This window comes from Lontra canadensis, unplaced genomic scaffold (assembly GCF_010015895.1).
Source record: "Lontra canadensis isolate GAN:19392208 unplaced genomic scaffold, GSC_riverotter_1.0 scaffold44, whole genome shotgun sequence".
NCBI classification, from domain to species: domain Eukaryota; kingdom Metazoa; phylum Chordata; class Mammalia; order Carnivora; family Mustelidae; genus Lontra; species Lontra canadensis.
In genome coordinates, this window is record NW_022631038.1 from 10,553,867 (window position 1) to 10,569,391 (window position 15,525).

The following is a 15,525-nucleotide window of genomic DNA, read 5'->3' on the forward strand; positions in this document are numbered from 1 at the left end:
TGTTAGGAAGAAGGAAAAAAAAAATGGCTCATACCACTTGCTGGAGCTGTCTGCATTTTAATCCAAGCCTATGAACGGACATCAGAGTGCCCTTATGATATTTTGCACAAAAGGCTCAGTGTTCATGGCTGTACTCAGAGAACCCAAAATAGCATTCTGTAAGCAGTGACATGCTGGTGGTGTGGTACTAAACGAGCAAGTATCTCCAGCTCAGAGCACTGTGACACATGTTCATGTTTGAGGAGAAGCCTGGGAAGCAAAATAAGAACCATCTCTCCTACTCTTCCTCATGTGTTTACCATGAATTTTGAATGTCAATGTTTGCAGAACTCTTAGAACTTGAAGATAACACAGGTAAGGATGTGAGAATTAGGCATATTTGAATTATATAAATTGTCTTATCCTGAATATAGGGCCAGAAAGGACTTTAAAAGTGCTTTGCTAATTGGTGCTTCAAAAGAGAAAATAATTCTAAAAAATTTAAAATCACAATGTATATATTGAACTTTCTCTAAAATAAATATTTGTGAGACCACTTGGCCATCTCTACAATTCAGATTGAGGAAAATAAAAGTTGCTCATTCCAGAACATTTAAAATGTTAAATTTTTTAGGAGGAATGTATCACTATTATTTTTTTTCTTCCTCTAGGATTTTGTTTTTAATTTATCTTGTATTTATCTTTGTTCTATCAGATGCTATGGACAATAAAGTCACCTTAAAGATGCAAGGAAAATATAGAGTAAATATTTTTAATTCAATTAATAACTTACTTCTTAGGAAATGATATTCAGAATGGAGCTTTCCGCATATCTGAATAAAATTAAATGTTTCTTTGAAGGACAGTCGATTCTCAAATTTGACATACAAATACTTTATTTTCTTCCTTTTTGTCAGGTGTTTGGGCTTTGAAACTTTTATGAACTTTAGAAAAGTCTTAAGGCAAAAAAGCTTAAATAATTAAGAATATAATAATAATAATGAAAAGTGAACAATTGGGCAAATTATCAATACAGATACCACATATTCAAACGTGCATGTATTAATGTGCAATAAATTATATCCATCACATGTAATAAAGTAGCTGGTTCATCAGATATGAAAGACACAATAATATGAAAGACATGAAAGTGTAAATTATAAAAATGCAAATTGTGAGATATTTAATATTGCTTCAGTTTTAATTTATTGCAAGTAATTTTAATAGAGTTTCTAATTTTAATAAAATATTTTAGTGTAAGTTTGCCAAAGGGATTTAGTAAGTCTGTAACTAGCATATAAAAAACACATGAAGAGGTAACAACAAAAATATCTAAATAGAATGGCAAATGTTTTCTTTATGTTAATTTATATTGTCGCTCAAAAGAATTCATTTTTTGAACTAATGTTTCTATACAGAAGACATTATGTAAAATATTTGCATATTTAGCAATATAAATTTATATTTTGGGTACATTTGCAATATCAAGTAATGTAATAAAATAATATGCATTCATATATCCTTTATTCCAAATTCTATATATGTTAGATGTCTAAGTACACACATGTGCAAATGGATATGTACTTATAATTTTTAGTTTGAAAATATTTAAATTTTTATATAATGTGGACATTTCTGTTTACCAAATTTTGTAACCAATAAAGCTATTCCCCAAAAGGAATAAACATTATAAAATTGAAAGTCTAAAATTATTTTTTACAAATAACCAGTTTACAAAATCTAGAAGTCATCTCTAGATGACTTATTCTCTTATTTTTTACATGCATTTTCTGCTTTACCAAGGCTTTTTAACAATGACTGAAATGTCTCAGAACATTATGTAAATTATATCTTCATTTTCCATTCTCAATTTTAGTAATTCTTTACTTGTGGCCTAATAAAATATTGAAATATTTATACTTCTATGCTTAAACCCACTGTCTCTCTACCTCTCTCTCACACACACACACAAACACACACATACACAGACTGGAAATCTTAAAGGGTATTTCATCTCTTCATATATTTTGTTTTGTTTTGTTTTTCCCTTAGAATCTTTCCAATGTATTATTCCTGGGAACTTTAAAAAAAATAATTCAATTAAATTATCGTAAATGAAGATGCTTTAAAATGATTTGCATAAGTGTTTCCCAAGCATTCTTTCAAAATCTGACCCATCTTTCAGGAATTTGTCATAATAGAGATACATATAATTAGATAGATGATAATGTATAACTAAATATAAACTGATATTGAATTTTTTGACATTCATGCTCTTAACATGTACCCTTTAAATATTGTTCTTTTTTAATATTTTATTTATTTATTTGACAGACAGAGATCGCAAGTAGGCAGAGCAGCAGGCAGAGAGACGGGGGTAGGGGGGGAAGCAGGCTCCCTGCTGAGCAGAGAGCCCGATGTGGGGTTCGATCCCAGGACCTGAGGGATCATGACCTGAGCTGAAGGCAGAGGCTTTAACCCCCTGGGCCATTTAGGCACTTCCCCCTTAAATATTGTTATATTCGGAGTTTTACAGAGTAGTATTTAACATGTTACTGAGTAGTAATAGAATAGAATTAAATGTATCACATGATTTAAAAGTCTATATTGGTCTTTTCATATACCTTTTTTTAGACTGGGATTTATTGCTACTAACCTAATGTTTGAGACCCATGATAATAAATATGAGAAAATGGAACTTTTGTATTTTGTTGTCATGACAATTTCCTCTAATATTTATGATCTTCCAATACCTGTATCTTTACTTTGGCGTAACAGATTGAGGATGAAAAATAAACATGAAACTTAATAACCCAACATGAATCCTTTCCTTCTAGCGTTGCTTTTAAATTCTCCTGGATTTGAGAGATGAGTTACTTTTGCCAAAGTGACCAGAAAGATATTTGACACTTTAAAAAACCCATACTGTTAGAGTTTTCAACTTCCATTACTACTCACTAGAAAGAATCCACCTAAAAATGCTCTAAAACCTGCCTTTTTTACAACTTACAACAAATCAGTTTCTTTTTGAAATGATGCATGCCCTCCTGAAAATGCTGATGTGATCCAGTAAGAGCATTTGTGTCTCACTTTAAAAAACACTGTAGGGGGTGCCTGGGTGGCTCAGTGGGTTAAAGCCTCTGCCTTCGGCTCAGGTCATGATCCCAGGGTTCTGGGATCGAGCCACACATCGGGTTGTCTGCTCCGCGGGGAGCTTGCTTCCTCTTCTCTCTCTCTGCCTGCCTCTCTGCCTACTTTTGATCTCTTGTCAAATAAATAAATAAAATCTTAAAAAAAAAAACAAAACACTTTAGAATTAGTAAAACAAATGTTTTTTCAGAAATTCATTGCACGAATTACTCAATAAAAGACATCCAGAATCATCAAGGAATGTTTTAAAATGAAAGCAAAGCATATAATTGTCTGAGACTTTGCTTTGACATACCAAGTCAGGTTTGAAATATTAGTATTGGACAGTGACTTATCAACATACAGGATCAATACATCTACATTTTATAAGAACTCACATGATAAATGAACTTGTAAATTTGTAGGATAGTATATTAAAGTGGGAATAATTTTGGTGCATCAATTATGGCTTAAAATAACCTAGATAATTTTCTCTAAGTGCAAAATTTAGAACTGTCATTTCTGTGGAAATGAGCAAATTATACATAAATCATAGAAAAGGAAAATGCCACTATATTTTCTGTCTTTAATTTGGATTATAACTAAATTATTTCCAGGAGTTTGCCACCTATTTTTTTTTTTAATATCTAGTGGAGACTTTTTAAATCTCTAGTGAAGTTTCTATGACTTTTTTTTTTTTAAAGATTTTATTTATTTATTTGACAGAGAGCGATCACAAGCAGGCAGAGAGGCAGGCAGAGAGAGAGGAGGAAGCAGGCTCCCCGCTGAGCAGAGAGCCCAATGTGGGGCTCGATCCCAGGACTGAGATCATGACCCGAGCCGAAGGCAGCGGCTTAACCCACTGAGCCACCCAGGCGCCCCTCTATGACTTTTTTTGATAAAGAGATACTACTATGAAAATCAGAGAAAAACATAAAATGTAACTAGAACATTAAAAAGATTTTAAAAAAGGATATACATGCATCTTTCTATAACTTCTTAATGGTATTGTTGTTTGTCATTAAGGAAATACTTAATGACAATGCTTGAATTTGCTTTTGAAATAGTAAAACAAACTATAACCATTACCCTATATTAGGCGAAAAAAAAGGGCCATAACATCACTTTTCAGATGGATATAATTCTCTTCCTTCTAAATAAGGCTTTTGTCTTTGTGTCTGTATAAGACATTGGTTTTTCTTTGGTTATTTTCTTTCTTTTATCCAATATTTGTAAAATATACCAATTCTATAGACATACCAGGATTTGACCCCAAATTATTAGTTAATAATAAATGGGCATATGTGACAATGGAATATTACTCAGTCCTCAAAAACAATGAAATCCTGCTATTTGAGATGACCTGAGTTGATCTAGAGTGTATTATGCTAAATGAAGTATTTACTTCAAATGAAGTACTGACTTCAGTCAGATAAAGACTAATATCATATGATTTCACTCACCTGTGGAATTTAAGAAACAAAAGAGATGAATGTAGAACAAGAGGTGGGGGAGAGAAAGGGAGAGAGGCAAGCCATAAGAGACCCTTCACTAACAGGGAAAAAAACGAAAGTTATTGGAGGGTCATGGACAGGAGATTGGATAAATGGGTGATGGGCATTAAGGAGGGCACTTGTGATGAGCACTGGGTGTTGTATGTAAGTGATGAATCACTAAATTGTCTTACTCCTGAAGCTAACAACCAACCAAAGTTGCAGCTGAATTTTTGACCCAGTAAGTCTCTTTCCTGGGACTTTATCATACTTAAATAATCTAAAAGTAGATAAAGAAGAATATCTACAACAATGGGATTATAAATGATGAATTGAGTAACATAATATGCTATCACAATAAAATCATATATAGCCATTAAAAATGACTGTCATAAAGACTATAAAAATGTGTATGTGTATTTGCATGCACGCACATATGCATGTGCCTGTTTTTGTCTATGGACAGATTTCAGATTATATATATATTTTCATTTGATAATATCAAGACCACATAAATTATTTATTAAAGTTCTATGCCATTTTATAATTTTCCATCCTTCATATTTTTAAAATTTTTTAAAGTTTCTATTTTAATCCCACTTAGTTAACACACAGTGTTATATTAGTTTCAGGTGTATAATACAGTAATTTAACACATCCATACATCATCCTGTGCTCATCAAACAAGTGCACTCCTTAATCCCCATCACCTGTTTAACCCATTTCCACACCCATCTCTCCTTTGGTAACCATTAGTTTGTTCTTTATAGTTGAGAATCTGTTCCTCGTTTTGCCTCTTCCCCCCTTCGCTGGTTTGTTTTGTTTCCTAACAAAACCACATATGAGTGAAATCAAATGTTACATGTCTTTCTCTAACTTATTTTGCATAGCATAATATTCTCTAGCTCCATCCCCGTTATTGCATTAAAACTCAGTAATCTTTCAGTGTGTATGACTCTTCTTCATCCATCCAATAGATGGACATGGGCTATTTCCATAGTTTGGTTATTGCAGATAATCTGCTACAAATATTGGGATGCATATATACCTTTGAATTAGTATTTTTGTATTCTTTGAGTAAATATTAGGGCAATTGACGGATTGTAGTGTAGTTCTATTTTTCATTTTCTGGGGAACCTCCATTCCATCTCCAGAGTGGCTGCGCCAGTTTACATTCCCACAACAATGCAAGAGGGTTCCCCTTACTCCACATCCTTGCCAAAACCTGTTGTTTCTTGTGTTGTATGCCATTTTATATAGAGGATGACATATATAAAGTTACTTCTATGAAATTTAAATTTAAACTGTTTTAAAGATATGAAGCAATGTTGTCATTGTGTGTGTGTATTAAACAAATGTTTAAAACACACAGCTCTTAAATCGCAAGTATTTTTATGAGATTATGTGACACTGTATTATAATTGAACACTTGCATTGTAGGAAAACAGGAATAAGCAATACACTTTTAACACTGTATATATGTAAGTTAAGTATCCAGATTTTAGTAAATTGTTAATTAGCTGCTTTTTACATATTAAGAAACAAAATGATGCTAGGCTTGCTGGATTAAAGAAATAACATGATGGATTATTTTATATAAGAACATCATCTCTTCACAGAACATATTAACTCTTTCTACACATTGATAAATGGAGTGGCTCATAGTCCACATAATGTAAGTTCTAAGAGGAAAAAAAAGACATCTTTTCAGTCAAACAATTCACTCATTCATCAAACTATACTGAATGCTTTTACATTTAAGCACTGAAAGGAACATCTTTATCTTCTCTGGCATCAATTACAAAGGAATCAATACCTTAAAGAATCTGTTTCATCTTGCTTTTTAAATCCATTTGTTCCTCAAATTAATTATATTCATGATGGTTTCCCTTCCTGAAATTTATATGTATGTTTAACCCATTCCCATCTCTTGGAGGTACACTTTTACTGTCTTATAGATTTACAAATGTATCTCTTTTAATTTTTCCTATATACATTTTATTTAGAATTAATGTGATGTGGAGCGCCTGGGTGGCTCAGTGGGTTAAGCCTCTGCCTTCAGCTCAGGTCATGATCTCAGGGTCCTGGGATCAAGCCCCGCATCGGGCTCTGCTCAGCATGGAGCCTGCTTCCCCCTCTCTCTCTGCCTTCTTCTCTGCCTACTTGTGATTTCTCTCTCTCTCTCTGTCAAATAAATAAATTAAAAAAAAAAGAGAGAGAGAGAGAAAAGAAGAATTAATGTGATGTACCCAAATTGCTTATTTTGGGAATTTTGGAGTAGGAGTTTACTTACTCTGTAAGCATGCCATTCATGTTAAAGAGATTTAAGAAATCTTCCTTGTGAGATGTTTCCAGTATTATGTTTACTAAAATACATTACTTGGTCATTCTTTGTACATAGCTAATAGCATACAATCATGAGATGATAACCCCAAAATGTAAAATAGTTGTATTAAACACTCTGCTGAGCTAGTTCATCTGGTTTCAAGCTTTGTCTTCAAAATATATTTTCATGATCACATACTCTAAATAAATTCAACAAGATGTATTTTAAAAGTATGGACTAGTCAAAAATAATGTGGGCTAGTCACTAAGTTATTTTAACCTGCATTCAGAAAACAAAAACATAAATGATATGGAATTTTTTCAATTAGCAATAATTGCACCTTGGATAAACCTCATTGGCTATGATACTGCCACTGCGCAAAGCTGGAATTTTTTATTTATATGTTTTATATAAATAAACTAAGAAAGCATTGAGTTTTTTATTTTATAATTTGAAACTAAACTAATTCTTTTTTCACAGAGGTGTTTGTGCAAAAATATTTTGTACTGAAATAATTATATATTCTCATTTATTTTTAAAAACCTCTCCTTTGAGGTAGACATTCCATATTAGGATCCAAAATTTATTATCATTTTACTCTAAAATTTTTGTGAATGACTACTGAAATACTAAATTAAACTTCTTACCAATTCATTTTTTCAGTTTTGAAATTGATTTCAGTATCATTTTAACACATAGAATAATTTGAGAGATTAAAATTTAGAATTTCTTGAATTTATTTTTTAACTCTCAAGTCATGGGGAAGTGTAAGGAAAATGATTTTATTATTGCTGTTTACTTATATATTATTATTATTCATAATATACAGAATTTGCAGTGGTTACTTTGGTGCTTGATTTATTTTTTCCTTATAACATCTTTGCTTGTTATTGCCCATTTAATTGTCCTACAAACAGAATCCCAAAACTGCATTTTTTATCTTAAAACATTCTTTCTTAAATCCATACTCCCCAGTGAAGAGATCTCTGCTATTGCTCTATTAGCATCTACTTTGAATGACTCATCTATTCTTAGATTTCATCAGTTCTAGACTCTGATCACTCTTCAGTCCATTCTTTTCTGCTTCAGTCATTCCTAAAACTTCTCTTTAGTTATTCTCCAAGATGTACCATTTTTTGTTTTTCTTTTAATTTACAAATGGTATGAGAAACCAAATCTGGGCACTAAGGGTGCATGTTAGATTTGTGATAGGTAAATTACCAATGATGTTGGTGTGACCTCTTTTGGTGACAAGTTAAGAAAGATACCTATTTTCATGTTCATTTGTTAACATTGATTTTTCTAATTAAATACAATTCACTATGGAACTTTACTTACCTGATACCATGAGTGTTGTCAACTACTAAATCTTTCTACTATACAACTATAATTGTCATAATCCTGTCCAATCTCTTTAAACATTTGAGTATATATGTCAAAAATTAACTGTCTTCAAAAATTAGTTTTATATTTTTATGCAATAAATAGTACATCTGTAAACAGTGTTTTACACCACATTTTCTAAATTCTGATTTATTTCTTTAGGATAGACTTTCAGACATGAGTTCAGTAGATAAAATGGTGTAAAATCTTTAACGCTCCTGAAATATATTTTCTAATTTAAACATATCATTTCAATTTATTTTGCTGGTATGAGAAACAGCTCATGACTTCTTCAAGAAGTCATAGTTTAAGAGCTCTGACGTTATAAGAAGTAAGTGCCCCTGGGGCAAATAATATATATTAATTAAAAAAGAAAGAAGTAAGTGCATATAGTTGAGAGTTTTAAGAGGTACACTTGACCATAAATGAAGATTGAATGTGTATGGAAGGTAAACATTGAAGGGGGGTTCCTTATTCAAGTTACAGTTTTTGAGTGGGTCCTGGTTCCATTCAATGAGAGAAGGAACAGTGATGAAGAGGAATAAGCAATAAAAGATAAGGGTTTCTCTGTGGGCCATGAGACTTTGAAATGCATCTTGGAAAATAGATCTATAGATAACGAAAGAGATAAATATGGACGCTGAGGATCCTTTGCAGTGCTTTGGTATATAGACATTAATTGAAGCCATAAAATCTGCAGATATTATTGCATATATAGAATGAGCAAAGCATTTCTGAAGAATGGATCTTTAGTATTTAAGGAAGAGAACAATAAAATGAAATAGAGATTTTGAGGTGAAAGAGAAGCTTGAAAGTGTGTAGAGCTTTGCAAGCCAAAAGAGAGAATTCTTAAAAAAGGAATTGCAATTATGATGAAAGCAACAATGTGCTATGCCACTATAAAGTTAATTTCAAAAAATAAAGAAAAAAAATATTGAATTTTGTTAAAGAAATCCCCCTCTTGACCTGGATGGATTGGTTGCATTGTAGTATTGGGGGAACAAGCCAGATTGCATTTTTCTGTAGATTGGATGAGAAAAATATGGAGAGAGTGAATGAACATTTATTCCATTTCCCTGAGATTTATTTTTTTTATGTTGTGTCTTTTGAATTAATACCCTAATCATCTTTTTATCTTATTTTCTGTACCCATGCTTTGTTTTTCTGCTTTGATAAAGATTTTTCTTCAAATTTACTTTTCAAAATTTACTCCTATACATACCTTTAAAAAAAAACCAGGAATTACAGTTCCTGTTCTCTAAACATTCTTATTAAAAGCAAGCTATACTCCTTTCATTGAGGAAGTCCCTTATTTATCTAAGGAGCTTTTGGGTTTCTTCCTTTCTGTTGTTGTTATTCTCTACCACTCCTGGCATTTGTTTTTGCTTCTTTTCAGTTATATTTTTATGTTTTCTATTTGTTTTGGACTTTTTCTTTCAACTGGCATCTTTCCCCAAAAGGAACCTCATGTATATATAAGAATAAGGAACATAAAAATTGTTTGGGAAGTCTTTTTGTATGAGTGGCGAATGGAGACTGAATACTGTCAGAATTCATTCGATATTTTTATGGCAATGACCAAGGTGATTGATTTAGAGATCCTCAAATATTACAGTTTTTCTCTTGAGGATGTATATTTCTCTATTAAAGAAAATTGATAGGCAGACAGGTAGGTAGAGAGAGAGACTTCAACTTACAAGTTGATGGGAATCAACTTTTCTATATTAAGATGTGACAACAGACCTATATAGTAATAGTTTATTCTTCTGATATCTCTAAAGTGTCTTAGGTCGCATGACTACTTATACACAATTCTACTCCTTTCTCCTACCAGATCCTGACATTTCATATAATAGAAACTGTACACATTAGCCTTTGGTGTATTAACCTGAAGTTATTTGTAATATTTAGGAAATATTTCCCATTCCCAATTGCCTTGAATTGGACAGAGCTCTTACCTGAATGATTTAAAGTGTGTGTATTTACAGTCACTTCTTTTATTTTTATTCTTGTAGCAATGGGGACTTAGTAGTGGCTCTCTTCTGCACTTTAGGAAGAGATTAATTAGAATTTTCCAAAGAAATCTGGGGTTAGAAATATTTAAATAAATGCCATGTTTTGTGGTATAATAATAACTACCTTTATTGAACATTTGATATGCTTCAGGTCCAGCTTGTTATTTTTATGTGACTTATCACAGCATACCTAGAAGTTACGTATGCTATCTCATTTTGCAGTTGCAGAAACTCAATCTGAGTGTTTAAGTACTTAGACTAGTGTCATGCAGCTGTATTATTATAGAGACACAAATCTTTACATTTTATACAGATTCTCCTGAGTGGTCAACACTAATTTAATATTAATATTAAATGAAGATTTAACTAAGTACTATAATTAAGAAAAAGAACCAGATAGAAATTATACAGTTCATTTGACTTAATTCCTATTTTCAGTTTGTATTACTTATAAGAACCATCTATTGTAGGTATAATTTGGCAACCAGAAAGTTACTATTGCATAATCAGAACATAGAGTAAAAGTCTGAGAACCCATGCAAATTGTTCTCTTGAAGAGAGAGAAAAGCAGGATAAGGTGGGAGATATGGACTTGAAATATTCAAAATGGCCATGTTGTGCTCCTTCACCGTGCAGAACAATCTCCAGAGAATTGACTCCCTTGTAGTCTCCTATAGGTAATGTAGAGTGTGCCCAAGACCATCAGCTGAGCTGTGGCAAAATATAAAAAAAATCTATTTATATTGATGTTTTACCTCATACTCTTATATTTCAATTTTGAGTATGTTTTTATGAAATATCTTTATGGTGGTAAAAGTTGTAGAAGTAAATGATTAGTATATAAATACATATTATAATATTGGAGTTTACCCTAAGCATTTTTTTCATAGGAGAATAAATATGAAAATTTGGAAACCACTGTCCTAGAAATAAACCCTGGACATTATTTACCCATATATTTCTTTTTTTCTTTTCCAAAATGGCATCCATATCCTGGAAAATGGTTTCCTGCAACGTTAAGGGAACCAGCTCTGAAGGAAGTAATCTGTTTGGATTTAATTCCAGCCTGACAAATTATTACATAGCTAAGCAAATCTAGTTAATTTCTGTGTGCTCACTATCTGCATTTATGAAATATCAATAATAATGGAGCATATACCATAGAACTGTTGTAAGAGAAATCAGTTAAAGAATGGCATACTCTTTGTATAGTAATAATCATGAAGTAAGCCCCCAATATATGGTAGACATAATGGTTGTGGTGGTGGTGTCATCCTTGGACCATTTGCCTTATAATCACCTTGGAGCTTGTTAAAATCTCCTAAATGGTGAATCAGAATCTGTGGGATATGGAATCTACATTTTACTTTTAGCTTTGCAGTTAATTCTAATGTGAATAAGGTGAGTAAGTCATTTCCTAGAAATCGAGGGACTGAATCAACCAAGTTATTGATTACTTTACACTTATGTAAAGAAAAAGGGATTCTCTTCATGCATAATGAAAATTTTAAAGTAGAAAAATGTAACCATCTCCAGCATAAAATAAGTTTTGTCATGTTTGTTCATGTTTTAAAATAATAATTACTACAATTATCAAAGTGTTTTTGCATGGCAGCTAAAATGCTTTAATATTTTAACCAGTTCATATGAATCAGGTACTATGTGGTTTTATGATACTGTTATAAACATTTGAAGTTTTGCATTGATTACACACACACACACACACACACACACAAATAGAGTATATGACTTTAAATTTTTTTTCCATTCACTAAGATTTAGGTCTTTAAAAAGTCATGTTTATATTATGCCTTTTTCAATACAAAATTATATTTTCCACACCATTTGGCAGTGATGCTTACTAAGTATTGCTTTTGATGGTAGAATACATTTATAGCTATTATAGTTATAAAGAATATGTACTGAAAGCAATTGATAATTGGAGAAGGGAACATTTAGATGATATATTTGACTAGGTATTATGTAGCTACTAATACAACATCAGCAAAAAAAAATGTCAAATAGAGTGCAACTGTGTCTTTATTTACTGTAGTAAGCAGTAGCTAAAAAGATTTTCAACGAGTGAAAAGCAAAATAATATATGCATAATGGAAATTGAAGACCAAATAAATAATTCTGAAATAAGTTCTTGGGACAGTAGGATGCATTGTTGTGAGGAAGAAAATATTTTTTCTTTTCTTGTTTCTATGGTGATATATAAATTTAATTTGTCAGATACCACTTATGTGATGAGAATAATTAACTGATAGGCTTTCATATTTATCCAAATAATGTTTTTGGATTGTGGAATGTGGAAGCAAAAAATGCTTCACTTTATTATGATTGTGGAAATTCTCACTCTTTACATAGATGGTAACTGGTGATTTTGTCAAACTGCCATGATTTATTTCCCAGATCAAGAAATCTCCAAAAATGGGGTGCTTGGGTGAATCAGTCATTTAAGCATCTGATTCTTGATTTTTGGCTGAGCTCATGATCTCAGAATCATGGGATTGTGCTCCATGTCAGGCTCTGTGCTTAGTGGGGAGTCTGCTTGAGATACTCTCCCCCTTCCCCTCTTCCTTTGCCCCTTCCCTCACTCACACTCTCTCTACGATAAACATTTTTAAAAAGAAAGAAATCTCCAAAAGTGCACCTTATTAATCATTCTTTGAAGTTTTTACTTTCCTAAATTTATTATTATTTTTAGCATTGAAAGTCATTACTTACTGGTTCTATATTATCTGAAAGCTGTGTAAGATTAAACTGATGATAAAGGAAATTTGTGATATATATTATATATTCTAATTGGTGGATCAGTGGTATATCTAAGTGAATTATAATTAAGTCTTCAACACATATAGAATTCACACACACACACACACACACACACAGCATGACCCTTGACATAAATGAAGTTTTCCTTCTGCTTGTTTTTGTTTTTGTTTTTGTTTTTTAAATTTTATTTATTTGAGAGAAAGAGAGAAAGAGCACAAGCAGGGGTAGAGGGAGAAGCAGGCTCCCACTGAGCAGGGAGCCCAACACAGGGCTCTATCATGACCTGAGCTGAAGGCAGACACCCAACAGACTGAGCCACCCATGCTCCCCTTTCTATTTGTTTAGACAAAATTTTTGTTGGTGTGTGTAATGCAACTTTGATTCCTTCTAGTCATAAAAATTAAAAATGAATCAGATTCAACTAATTATAAAAATACAATATACTTGGGATCAATTAAAGCTAAATCTACTCTCATAAAACACAATACAGTAATCCAAATTATGACAATTCCTCAACTCAATTTATATAATATAATATCCTAATGCCAAAAAAGACAGTGTAGGAAAGAAATAGTAGAATAATTTTGCATATGATATTAGCTAGAAATCACCATATGCTATACAGTCTATATTGTATAACTTAGAATTTATATTCTGTATAACATTTATACTACCAACAACATATATCATAGATAATATATAATATAGATTACACTTTATGTATTGTTTTTGTTATGTATTTTATACATACAAAGTGGTGTGCATACATTAGGAATGCAAGCATGTCTCAGTATTATTGAATCTCTTCTCTCTATTCTGTACCTTATCAGACCAAAGGAAAAGAAAGTAACCATATGGTAATCTCAACTCATAGTCTCAATTTTAAATAAGCACATATTTATAACAAAAACTTTTTTTTTCAAGATTTATTTATTTGAGAGAAAGAAAGAGCATGTGAGTGGGAGAGGGGCAGAGGGAGAGAGAGAATCCTAAACATACTCCCCCACTGAGCATGGAGCTGGATCCCAGGGCCCTAAGATAATAACCTGAGCTGAAATCAAAAGTCAGAAGCTTTAACTGACTGAGTCACCCAGACATCTTAACAAAAACTCCTTAAAACTAGAAATATTCACCAAAATCCTCTCCGTGTGAAAATTTGGAAAAAAGTGGGAATTTTGGAATTTTATGTGTGTATATATGCCTGCATGTAATGAACTTTTAAGTTACTTGTTAATTGGCGTTGTGAAATAAGAGAGCCTTTGGCTGTCGCCCACTACATCCCTTGTACATTTGACTTTTCAAAGTTTCCTCTATGGCACTCAACTCAAACACGTGGTTATAGGCTCTGGATTTGAATTGGGAGTAGAAATCTACAGGACTGAACATACAAGTGTCCACGATAGTAATTCAACTCAGTTTTCCTGAACTAAATAAGTTGAATTGAATCCATCAGTCAGGTATTTATTAGGTTAGGATTTAACAGTTGGGTTAGTGGGCAGGAGAAGGAAGAAATAAAATTATTAGTACTATTGGAGATTTAGGTATATCTATGTTTTAATGTTTAAAATGTAAACATTAAAATACAACAAAGGGTTATTATTTGAAAAAGGGTATTATTTGAAATCACAAGGAAAAATTAAACTCAGTATGAAAGATTTTAAGTATTTGCTTTAAAATTCATGAGGGGGTTGCCTAGGTGGCCCAGTCGGTTAAGCATCCAACTCTTGAGTTCAGCTCAGGTCATGATCTCAGGGTTGTGAGATGAAGCCCCGTGTGAGCTCTGTGCTCAACAGGGAGTCTGCTTTCTCTCCCTCTCCCTCTGCCTCTCCTCCTACTCTCTCTTTCTGAAATAAATAAATAAAATCTTTTAAAAAATAAAAATAAATAATTAGTGAGCAAATGGCCAAATAATTTATTCATTACCTAAAACTGTGGAGCAAATACCCCAGAAATATCAAGACTGGGTTGAATTACAGAAACCAAGCCTTGACATACACACAGGAAGGAATAGCTGAATTATATAGGCTATGGAGATTTCTACCCTATTTAACTAACCTTAATATCTTAACTTGGAAATGGCTTATCTTGGACTGTTGTTTGGAATAATGTTTTTGAAATTAATATGCAAATGTACTTGTCCCTGGGCACATCATATTTCTCCCCAACTCTGACCTTGTTCAACTTGTATTCTTTCAGGTTAGGTATTTTTATCTCTTTTATTACTCTGACAAGACTTTATTCCAGTTATTATCTATAGCTGGCCTTTGTGACTTCTTTTTTCCATTAGTTTATATAAGCTCACTTTGATCTTCTTTCTTCTCTTTTTAAATGGAGGTTAATAATTAGTATCTCACAGAATTACAAAGAAAATTAACAAGAGAAAACATGAAGTACATATTATGTTTCCAGGAATATAGTTGGG

The 15,525-nt window shown here is 32.1% G+C and overlaps 1 protein-coding gene and 1 pseudogene across 1 annotated transcript in view; one reads left to right on the forward strand and one right to left on the reverse strand.

Moving 5' to 3' along the window:
- Window positions 1-210: 210 nt before the first annotated feature.
- CDH19 (cadherin 19) overlaps window positions 211-15,525 on the forward strand; it is a 93,675-nt gene continuing 78,360 nt past the window's right edge. Inside the window, exon 1 of the mRNA XM_032872261.1 lies at window positions 211-354. The gene's annotated coding sequence lies outside the window, so the exon portion shown is untranslated. The remainder of the gene's footprint in view (window positions 355-15,525) is intronic.
- Window positions 7,156-7,312, reverse strand: LOC116876248 (annotated as a pseudogene).